Here is a 12,550-nt window from a genome sequence, read left to right as displayed (position 1 = left end):
AGTCATTAAACAAGTCAGTAATGTGCTAATTCAGGGGAATATCTTTTTTCCAGAAGGCTAGCATTACAAAACAGTGTCACTAAATACTACCAGAAAAACAATCCAGTCGTCTCTAAAGTTCAGCAGCATCCATGACGACATTCCTGTCCTGAGACTGCCACCGAGATGTTCTCATACAGCTCACTCATATGGAAATCATAGCCCATGCAGAGCAGCTGTGTTTTTTGGAAGTGACTTCATATTTTTGGATGTTGTCTACCACATGGAATCTGACATCTTCAACAGCAAATAAAGCTCTTCCTTTCATCCCATGCCATGTTTCCTCCATGTAATAAAGGTGGTAGATGATTTTTAACTCTACAATGACTTTTTCTTTTTTGCTTTCTTCCCTTAAAACACAGCAGCTGTGTCTCTAAATGCCTTTGCAAGCTTCTGCTATTTCCAACAAAATTTGAGCTGAGATTTTATTATATAAGGCCATAAGGATCCTTCCTCCCACTTACCTCTCATCTGCACTGATGTGGATATTCTGACTCACTCCAAAACAGTCACTCCTTCAACTCAACTCCTTTCCCAAACCACAGTTCATAATGACATCCCAGCTATCTTAGGGAGAGGTCCAGGCTGCATGGGACGTGCCAAAACACACCCCTGGACCCTGTCCCTGTGGCCAACAACTTGGAGAGCTTGGTGGTCACCAACAGCTGACATCCCCAGCCTCCTGTTGCTCAGGTGCTGGCTGCCACCTCTTGCAAGAGGTCAAAGAGCCTGCAAGGCAGGCTGCAGTGACATGGCAAGACGGAGGGCTGCGGTTGATGCTGTGCATTGGGGGAAGCTGGAAGGAACAAGTTACCAAAAGCAGAATTTTGGTTCTCACTGATGCCTCACCCTCCAGCTGTTCCCATGGGTGCGATCCATGCAGGGGAAGCAATGCTGCTCCCCACACATTTAGGCTGATGAGCCTTGGTGCAACGCCAGCCTGTGGGGTCATAGCACATTTCCCACAGACATCAGCCAAGGCAAAAGCTAACTCTTCGGTCATCCCCATCCCCCTCCTCCCCAGCTTTACGTGATAGCCAAGTCATTTCTCAGTGTCCCCTTCAGTAAACACTGCTCAAGCCTTGCTACAAACAATGCAGTCAGAGAAATGTCCTTTTATCTGCGAGGAACATATTTGACAAATAAAAACAAACACTTCCATTTGGAATAACAACCATCTGTACATACTGCAGTAGTGTCTCTGCCATTCTGCCTCACCAGTCAGCCGCTCACCCCTGGAAAGTGGCTGGATCTTCACAAACCGAAATGGACATGCACCATGGGGAGCTACTGTAGTGCAGGGAACATGGCTCAGACCCCACAGTCAGGAGTTGTCCCAGCTCTAATGTGAAAAGTTGGGTGAGCAACTCTTGAATCCAGTGGACCTGCAGGAAGTGAACTGGAGTAAGAGCCATAGGCCAGGTGACCATATTTACTCCCTGGAGTGTCAGGTATAGAGGAAAAAGCATTTAACTTCAGCATTTCAAAGTAACCTCCAGACACGCCAGGATGTTCACCTGGATATATCAGACCAGCAATAAACTGCAGACTTATAGAAGCATCTGAGGACCCAGATGCTCAAAACAGTGTCAACTCCAAGGATTTACTTAGTTTTTGAAATCCCCCAAAAGCCTTATATATATACCTTTGTGTACCTTTGAAAATTGGAGGTGTCTAGGTGCAAGCACTTAAGGCACTCAGCACCTTCACTTCAAATGGACAGACCGAGAACATCAGGGTTTTCCCTTAAGACCTCCTGTAAGTGCATTTGCTTTCCAGTATCCATACATTGAGAACACAACTTTAGACCAATGGAAATCTGATCCTATTAACCAAGTTATGAAGTTCTGCATACAATGATGAAAAGATACAAAAGTGTGAGGTTTTGAGCCTTTTTTTTTTTTTTAATCTAGTTTAAAACCCAAGGCAGTAAGAGAGAAACCTTCTTACAAAAAAGGTAATAACTTAGGATAGATGCAAATATCTAACAGTTTAGGTGATTAGTCTCAGATACATTTTCTTCGTATAACTGCTTGGGTTTGGAGTGCCTGACCTGAGGCCTTGGTGAGGCTCCCACTGCAGCACCAGGTAACAACCCCATCTTGCACAAGCACAAGCCCATGCTGCAGACAACAGTAGTTTTCCCGTTCACATCCTCTGCAAATCAGGCTGTGCAGCCTCAGTAAGAGTCATTGCTTACAAGATCACGTTAAAAATATACTGCTAACCTCCCCATATCTATAGGGGATGTTTATAATACCCACAACAGAAGTTACAAAAAGTGTAACTGAAACAGTAAGGAAATGTTTTGAACAAGACTGGTTCTATTTATCTACAAGGTTGTGCCAGACTTGCAGAGAGATCTTTGCTCTTACTCTTTCAGTTTTTACTCAGTTTGCAGGGCCGCAAAAATTGAAGCAAAGCAAGCTTTTGCAGTGCCCAGATGACCCCTACGAGTCACTATAGCCAGCCAGCAAGAAGAGAGCTCCTGTTACTTCAGGCTCACTCCAAAATACTTGTCTGCAGGTGCCCAGTGTCAGCAGCAGGATCAGCAGGCCTTGGCCAAGCAGCCGTGCTTCCCATGGAACAAAGTCCCAGCAGCGTCACTACAACATGCTCACAACACACCAGAGATTCACTAGATGAATTAATAAAAAGCACAGAACAATATGGGATGGTCTTCTCCACCCAGCCTTCACAACACAGATTTCCCTGTAGACAAGGAGCAGAAATCAAGGCAGGGACATTCCCCCACAAATAGCTCTGTGGCTAAAGCAGTGACCCAGGACTGAAGAAAACAACACCGTCCCTATTTGCTTCAAGATTTCCTTACAAGCAAGACCAGACATACTTACAGAGAATTATTTGGTGCAGAAGAACCCAAGTTTCCTATTACCTAGGAATGTCGTACACAGTCAGGCAGAATCTCATTAGTGTGGACTTGCATCTCTGTTTGTTCTGCTCTACCCCATCCACCACTCATTATTTTATGTAAAGCAGAATGTTTTCCTTTAGGAATTCAAAATTCAATTCAAAATACTTGTCAAGATATGGTAGAATGCAGAACCATTGCCTCTAGTCATGCTCGGGGCACTTGGGGGGCTGAGACCAGGACACCCACACAACGGGTGCCGCAGCACCCAGCTGGGAGGCTTTTAGGTGGCAAGTCCCAAACACCCACAGGCTCCAGCAGCTGTCCACCTCAGGGAACATCATTGGGGTGGCATGGATGGTTCAGTCCTTCCACAGATCTAACCCTGTAGTGCTTTTTGAAGAGATACCCAGATTGTCCTGTTCTCTTGGATAAGACCTGTCTAGAACTGAGAATTTGCATACATACACAAATATATATGCAAGCAGCAGCTAGCTAAGAGGGAAGTAAACAAGGAAGCAGTCAGGAATTGGGAATAGCAGCGTGGCTTTTAGTTATTTAAGGTACTAGCTGAGCCAATGGGCATGCTTTTCCTGTTTTAAACAGACACAATAAGATAAAGGTCAGCAGGGGAATTGGTTACATTTCTCTTTCCCACATATAGGTGTACTGCTGTGGAGGATGTAATCCTGCCCAGAACACCTTAAAGATTTAGAATAATTTGGACACTTCATTAACCTCATCAGCTCCAAGTACAACATGTTAGAGGTACTAATCCCCTGTGAAAGCCAGGGGAATCTGGGCATTTTGATATTTAAAGAATCAAACTGAAACCCTGAATGCAGTTAAGGGATCCCCATAGGAAAACCTTTAATTTAAAATCAAAGCTCTCTACCCTGTATGCTTATTTTGGTCATAGAAAATCTCACATTAAAGGGAAAAAATGTTTTTAATCAGCTTCCTTATGCTTCAGCAGCCAATTGAATTAAAAATTAAAATACAACAAGATGTTCAATAAATATCACCAAAATTGATAGTTGCTTGGGCCAGGCAACAAGATACTCAGTGGCATTCTTTGAGATTTATTAACATTCTGACTTGATACAAACACAGAACCCATCTCTGTTTTACTGGCCTACCACCTTAAAATGAAATCAAAACTATATTATTTCAGCATAGCAGACAGCTACAGAAGTAGCTCTACAATACCGTGATGTTACAAACCTACTGAGATCAGTAAGAGCCTTCATTTTACTGGGAACTCAGCCTGACTAGCAATTGCATTTATAATGCATTCTGCTTCATTAGAAACCAATTAAGATCACTGGCAGCTATAAATAATTCAGTTAATGAATTGCTACCTCAATCACCTTAATTTAAAATGCAAAGAAAGGGATTGCTCTAATTATAAAAGTATCTTCAAAGATCGTATCATTTTTTGAAGGGAGAATATTAAGTATTGGTTACAAATATATATACACACACACATATATGTATACACACATGTATATAAACTCAAGAGACTTTGATTCATGGAGAAGCATAGAAGGAGCCATGGGCCTGTTACATGGGCCATATCCTGGCCATTGCTTCCCTAGCCTTAAACATGAAGCTTGCGACTGACCTTGCAAAACATCCATTGGTCTGCCTGAGCCTCAGAAATGTTGTATCTTGTATATAGGTTCAGTTTTACCATTTCCTTATTGCTTCCAGAAGCATTGCTCTAGAGAATGTGCTGGTAACTCAAAAGAAGTCAGAATTCTGCTGTCAATATCCCAAGGAAAAGCAATAACAGAAGACAGATCTTAAGGTGTGATGTTCTTGGAATGTTCCTGAATAAGGAATTTAAAGCATTTGTGTTGTATTACTTTTGTTTTGGAAAAAGAGTTATGAAACATTACTCTGAAAATCCAAAATGAACAAGAGATCCATTCCCACCCTTTGTTGTAAAAAACATATCTTGCAAAATCTGTCTTAATAGCTTATTCCTTGTCCAGGGATTTCAAAATGTATATGGCTGTTCTCCAAACCTTCCTTGAAAGACATGAAATAAGCCTGTGTTATGTTTCAGCTTAGAAAAAAATGTTCTCATTGTATGCAAATTCCTCCCCTAGCCTATGGGAAAAATACATCATAGTGACTGTGAGTTGTGAAACCTTCACTGTAAGAACCCTGACATGCAATTTGAAAGCCATCGTATTTCATCTTTCTGCCCAACCAGTAGAGCTATCAGTGAAGGACAGAGGTACAAGGTGCAGAAGGGTGTTTGGTTCAGGAGTTACATGCATTTGCTTGCGCTTGGCTCAGCACACCATTAGCACCCGAGCTTAACCTCAAGCATCTCTGTTTTCTTTGCGGAGTTTGCAACAATAGCAGAAAATCACTCCACGCTTTTTATTTTCTCACTTTCTGGCATGTAGGTATGATCACTAATCACGCTGGAAGAGGCTGCTTTGTAGAGGTACATACTCATTTACAGACTTAAAAACCCTTTCAAATGACCTAATGTTTTAGAACACATTCTTCCCCTGTTAGGAGCCTTGAGCACTTCTCTTAAACTCAGAGAAGGGGCGGCCTCAGAAGTGCAGCCTGCACAGTCGCTTTTATCTAACAAAATGCATTCAATGGTTTCCAGAGAAAATACGTAGACCAGGGAATAGGGGCATTTTATATTGAGTTCAATTGTTATTTTCTGGATGCATTTGAATAATACTGGTTTTTGGAAAGGCTGCTTTCTCAGCTCATTGTGGTACCACCAAGAACCTCTGGCATATGAACAAACAAAACGAGCATTGAAGAGGAGTGAGAGGGCTTTGTGATATGGCAATTTAAAGAATAATGGACTTCTAGTGACAAAATCTCCACGTTGTGCTATTATGTTAGCAATTATTACAGAGGAAGTTTGTTTAGGATTTAGGCCCAAGGTTCCCTAAGTGAGGCTTGTAAACAATGTGGAAGTTGACTTTCCTGTTGGTGATAGAAAGATTGACAATTAACAGCAATCTTTTGTGTAGCAATGACAACTATGATTATTTGGCAGTTTCACCGCAGTGTGATTAGGTTGTAATTAGACTGTGGCTCCACTGGATTTTTGGATTGCTTAATTGATGGCCCCAAACCAAATGACTTTCACTATGAGAAAAAAAAAAAACTCTGAAACTTGAATTCCCTGACATTTAATTGGTTTAACATGTTCTAGTGCAGTTTAATGCTTGAAGCAAATGTACCTTCTTTCTTTATTCCCTATGGATAAAACCCACAGAAGTGTGGGCAGATCCACTTATGGATTCTGGACCTGTGTCCAGGTGACTCTGCCACAGGCATCTGTTACTTAAAACAGATTTTAAACAACCTCAAATTTGGTTGAGAGAAATGGTTTTCTATTTTGATGTAGAGGAAGATACAAATTTCTTTCCCCAGTTCCATAAAACTGTCATGAAGATAAAACTCCTGTTACAATGAAAAAGAAGTTGTCAACAGAGACAACCGTAGGGAAAATCTTGGTTTTATGGGAGTCTGAAAGTTTTGTTATTATCACCAGTGAGACAAAGATATCAGCTGGTGGATTCAGAGTGATGCAAGCTTGGTAGTTTCTTTATATCACATATTTTTATGGGTGTGTCACTCAGGGCACATTTCTAAACTTGGAAAATTAAGATTTTCAACTCTCCTACTTCAGTGACAGAAGAAGTAAGGCATAATATGATGATTGTTTATATGCACAAGAATAATATATGTTGTTTAACTGAATAGATGTTAAACACACAAAAAAAGTGAAAAATATAACTTTGAGAAAACCAAATTGGAATCAATTTAATCATTTAGGAGGCAGCGTCTAATGGGAAGTATAGGCAATGAGCCCATCTTGGAAAAATTTAAAATATATCCAGAAACTTGAATGACAAGCTTGTGTTTGGCAAACACTACACAAACAGCCCGTGCATGAGAAAGTTGCCTATTTATGCTTCATATATCATATAAGAGGATGGACACATGCCAGTATTTCAAAAGATCCTAAAAAAGTAGAGACTTTTCTTCCCATTCTCCGCAAGAAGCAGTAAATTTAGAGAAGATGATGACAGGAGCGGAGTTCTGCTCTTGGACCCACTATCAAAGTCCCCCTACAAACACAACCCAGCTTTTTATTTTCTCACTTTCTGGCATGTAGGTATGCTCACTGATCACACTAGAAGAGGCTGCTTTGTAGAGGTACATGTTCATTTACAAACAGACTTAAAAACACTTTCAAATGGCCTTATGTTTTAGAATACATACATCCTCTGTTAGGAGCCTTGAGCGCTTCTCTGCAGCTCAGCACCATTGTTTAGCAGCTGCCAGCTATGCTCCAGGCCCCTCTCTAATCAGTCATTCCATCGTCACTTTAGGACACTTGTAATGCTTGACAGGACTTCAATATAAAACTTCCCAAGGCAGTTGTCAGATGGCCATGAGTTCTGACCATGATATAATTCACATGTTCAGGACTGTAATTTCATGCTATGCATGTTGCTGAACTGCAAGCTTTTAGTTCTGACTTCACGGTACTTAATCTTTTCCATGCCAAAAATTTCTTCAATAGCATCTTTTATGTTCAGCTGAACTGCTGCACTAGCCCAGGGGAAAACTTTATTTCAAGGTGGATTTAATTTTTGCTGGAAAAAAAAAATATAAAAAAATCTAATCAGACTGTTTAATACCCTTTACACTGTTGCTCCTCCTGCCCATGATGCGCAGGGGATGCAGAATGGCTCTGCCCACCTCACCTCTCTCACGGACCAGCACACAGCCTCTCTGTTGCTGCTTTTCTTCTGGGAAGGAAGTTAAGGCTGACTTTGTGGGGTGTCCTTCACATGGCTCAGACTTGTCCCTGTGATTAAATGATCCCTCTGCACAGCTAGGCCAGCCCAAAGCAGCTAAAAATGAGTGGCTGAGTGAGATGGAAATAGCAGTTGTCCCCACAGGTGGTGTGTCAACATCAGGAGCTAACTGTGCCCGATGTGAGCCTCACAGCTCCTGATAAGGGCCGGCCATTTTTCCCAAGAGCTACCCAGAGAGCAAGCTGTGACTACGGCTTCTCTCTCAAGCATTTCTCTGTCTCACTCACTCCGAACTGTCCTTCAGCCCAACTGGATGGCTGCTGCCCTGTCTTCAGACTCCAGCTTCCTGCAGCAGGGGCTGGTTTCCCAGCCACATGATGTTCGGGGCATGGTGCTAGGGAGAACTGAGCAGATTTCAGTCCTTTCAATTGACGGATCTGTGCAAATGAGAACTCTCGCAAAGTACTCTGCAGAGCTGATGCCAGTCACATTTGCAGAGTTCCAGCATTTAACAAAGACTTCACTCTGGGGACGGGAGCATTGTCCCGCAAAGGAGACGGCAGAAACGTCAAATCTATATGCCAGATGTCGATGTTGTAACTTGTCCTGAGACTCCTTTCTCTTTGTACACTTGGCCCCACTGCCTGCAATGTGCATTTCCCAGCTGGAAAGACCTCGCACACTTCTAATACTGGGAAAAAGAAAATTGCCCAAAGGGAAAAAGTACAAAAGATTTGCCTCTGCTACAGGAAACTGAATCTGCCAACAGTCTGCTTTGCTGAACTGAGTACGTCGGCAGAATTAGGGTTTAGCAAGGTATCTGCAGTGTGTGCACGGACAGAAACAGAGAGAAAGAATTTCCCAAGTCAGGTTATTTTCTCTCAAAACAACAGGGCAAACTGCACAGAGAAATAAAAATCCAGGGTTTAGAGCTCTTTGCAGCCTGGGATCTCAGTCCATGAAGAGTTCCAGATTTGTTCTCATTTTGTTACCTTCCCAAACTGGGATGCAAATCTCAGTCTCAGGAGTTTATCGATGGATTTAGGTATCTAGCTTTCATATATGTCTGTAATATTTCATTTCAGCAAGATGAAAATGTTTCATGCCATCTTTCTATTTTTGACATTTTTAAAGCAATGCAGGAAAATCAAATGTCTTAATATGACTACAATTTCCTGTAAACATGAATAAGGAACAAAATTGTTACACCTCTGTGAAATGTTTTGAGTTAATCCATGCGTCATTTTCCAGTGAAGGACTTATTCATTTGGGAATTTCTGACCAGCTGTAACTCCAGCATTTGGAAATCTTTCACCTCGGAAAATTAAAGAACATCAGAAATGTGAAAACGTGGGAGCGTGGTGAAGTGCTTGTTGGGACACTGCGGGGAAGCCTGCCGCTCAGGGGAGCACCGGCATGCTGAAGTCTTCCTTTCTCATTCTTTTCCTCAATTTGACACCTATCATACCTCTTAACAAAAAATACTTTATACATATACATAATGTGTACAATTAAAAAACAGATAAAACTCCAGTAGATGGCGCTCAAAAATATCCATAATTTGTGTCCCTGTATGCCTCTAATGTGCCCTGGTGCATGCAAAGGGCTTCTTGTGGACAGACCAACCAGCACCTCTCATCCGGGCAGTTTGGTGCAAGGTGCTGGTCTGCCCCAGCGATGTCATGTTGGGCCCTTACGGGAGGCAGGAGAGGACCCAAACTGCAGCACCCCTACACAAAGGCTGGCTCAGCACTGGCAGGCAGCTACTGCTCGCCCATGCAATGGGAAATGGAACCCCACACATGGGCCAGTTTCCCCTCCTCTGTCATGCAGAGCCACCAGTTGCACTTGCTGGTCACTCTCCATCTCAGTGTGAAGCTAACAGAAAATAGACATAAAGGTAATGGATGAAGAGATCTCAGAGTCCTGTAAAAATGAGTGAAGTTTTGTAAAAGTGCTGAGATCCAGAGCAGTAGTAGAACATGACTTGCTGTGTAGGGGAATGTCTGTCTGCCAACCCCTGTGCAGTTGTATTGTTCAGTAATGGCCAGTTCTGGTGCCAGTTTTAAATTTTGCAGCTCTGACTGCAAAGGACTTGTCGTACTACAAAGACAATTCAGTAGTAATTCTTCAACAGAAGCACAAATGGTTTTACCACCCAGGGAACAGTTTTTATTCAACTTGACCAAAGAGTAGAGTGAAAGTTGATGCCATTTGACCGAGTCCCTAGCTGGCAGCCCATGGGAAAGGATCTAGCAGCCAGTTCCTCCGAAGCCCCACAAAGCCACTGCCAGCAGCGCACTAGCAGGGACACGCTGTGAGTCATGAGATGCTCCAGGGTGTCCAGCAACACTTTGTGCGGAGCCCAGATCTCCTGACTGTCATCTGCTTTATACAACATAAAACAAAGCCCTTTCTCTAGCCAGGGAACACATACATCAGGGTCTGCAATGGTGAAAGTTTTTCCACACTGGTTGCCGATGGGCTTCAGTCCTCCTCTGAAGTACTTACCTCTGCTTTAACTGCAGCATGGGCAAAACACACAAGTGTATGTGGATTCTCTTCTTCCTGATTTTTTTTTTTTTTAATTTTTATTTTGGTCCATTTCTGAACTCCAGGCTCTATGCTTTTCACTTCTGGTCACTTCACAGCCCAACTGCACTTCCCCGTGTCTGGGGATGAGTGCTTCCAGTCCTGCCTGGCACAATTGAGCAGCTACAACAAGGCTGCAGTGAGGAAGAGGTGGCTGCTCAGAAGAGCCACCTTAGCCCTACCACTGTCAGCACACTGTGGGGCAGGACTTTAGCAAGTCAGTGAATGTGGAGCGGACGCTGTGCCCAACATGTACGGTTCACACCTTTCATAGTACTTGGAGCTGGTGGCAAGTGAGACAAGGGCACTTATGTATCAGCTGCTGTGACGGGGAGACTGAAATATTTTGGCAAGGGAAGAATAGCTTGTTTTCTATATATTTTTTTTTTAAGAGGCAAATTAAGCTATTGATCCTATTATGTATAATCACTCATTTTGCAAGAGCTGAAACGTAAGCAATAAGGTGTCTCTGATCTTTGCACTGGAATGACATTACTTAGCACTTTTTGCCTTTGGGCAAAAAGGGTATGGGGTGACAGGGTGGTTTGCTTCAAGCCTGAATTTCATTAAATTTCATCTGTACCAGTTTTGCTTCCAGATCAGGAAACATTTGATCCAGTCATTGGACTTCCCTATGAAAACTCTCTATTTATAGGGAAATAGCTACGAGAGCAGGATGTTTCTTTACAAACTTATTTCACAAACCAGAATGATGGCTGAAAACCCCTGTGCTTGTGTGATAGCAGAGGTCATCCTCTGAAGCACCATCAGTCAGTAGGCAAAGAATGAAATTTTCTTTGTCTCTATCTAGCTAAAAACAGAAACAAAGCAGAAGTAGCAACACAGATGGTCATACACAACATACCTCATCAACTCCAGCGGGACTAACCCTATTCGCACTGACTGTATCTGACCTCAGCACTCTTAGATGAGGAGCTCTTGAGCTGCATGATGTGAAACAGTGGGATTTCCGCTTTTCCACTACATGGGAGACGAGGATAAATGACCGTGACTTGATTCAGAGGGCAGGAGCTGGCTTGTGGGATCAGATATTTCTTAACCATCAGTCTGCAAAGGGAGTGAGAATGTGGTGAGCACTGGTTGACCAACTTTTGTTTCAGCTGCAGCCCCACCATGCCGAACCCTTCTAGCAATTATCCCGGCTCTTGGCCATCAGTCCTGGGAAGACGCTTCCTTTGGAGAACGCATCTCTATGCTGCAAGCATTAGGAGTATACATATCTCAGGTTATTTGACCCTACATGTATTAGCGCCGCACATGCTCACTTCAGGGATGATTTGGACTCCCCTAACTCACCACTCAATCTCCCAGCAGTTTGTCCTGCACGAATACTGAAATGAGCTACCTTTTCCATTGACAACTGTGCAGTACCAGGAGAAAGTTAGCTGCAAACCATTTCAAGCTGATAGCTCATTTTCCCTTGCCAGTGTAATTCCCTAGGGAAGTGGTGAAAGTTGTTCAATGGAGCTTTTGTGTTCTTTTGGGGAATCTTAGCTAATTCACATACAGGCACACTTTGTACTTTTTTTTTCTTTGTAAAGCAGCCATTGTACTATCTGCAGCACAGTGAGAGCGCGGGCGAAAGAACAAAGAGCAGCAGGCAGCGAGAATGTGACACCATCTCTTCCCATGCAGCTCTGTTGCTGCGGCTCGGCTGGCTGGATGTTATTTTAGTGGCTGTGCATCCCACCCATGCGTTTCTGTGGGCCCAGAAGCTGCGCTGCTGTGACGCCTTGTGAGCTCGAAGCTTATTCATGTTCAGGAATGGGAGGGTCAGGGCCATCGACACACACCAGCATCCTGCTGCCTATTATTTCCTGCCAGCGCTGGCGTCGCACCAAGCCCTAACATGACAGGTGGATGGAGTTCACAAGGAAATAATGTCATGGGCCAGTTTTCCAGGAAAGCTGTTAACTCTATTCACAAACTCGGGCCCTCAGATTGAAAGGGAATGTGACTGAGAAGTGTTGGTGGAGGACTGCTCTGGTGTTATTTACACTTTTTTTTTTTTTTAATAGATTGTTCACTGACATCTCTTGTAGCAGCACAGAAATCTTCACCTCTATGTAGTGCCTACTTCAAAATTAGACTGTGCCTGAATGCTGTATAATTTATAAAAACACAGGGGCATTGCCTCTGCAAGTCCCAAATGGCTCCATGATTTCAGTTAGATTGCAAAAGATAGTAGGAAATTAAACTTCTGCTTTTT

Source organism: Anser brachyrhynchus (assembly GCF_964034855.1).
Source record: "Anser brachyrhynchus genome assembly, chromosome: 18".
Taxonomy (NCBI): domain Eukaryota; kingdom Metazoa; phylum Chordata; class Aves; order Anseriformes; family Anatidae; genus Anser; species Anser brachyrhynchus.
This window is presented reverse-complemented; position numbering follows the sequence as displayed.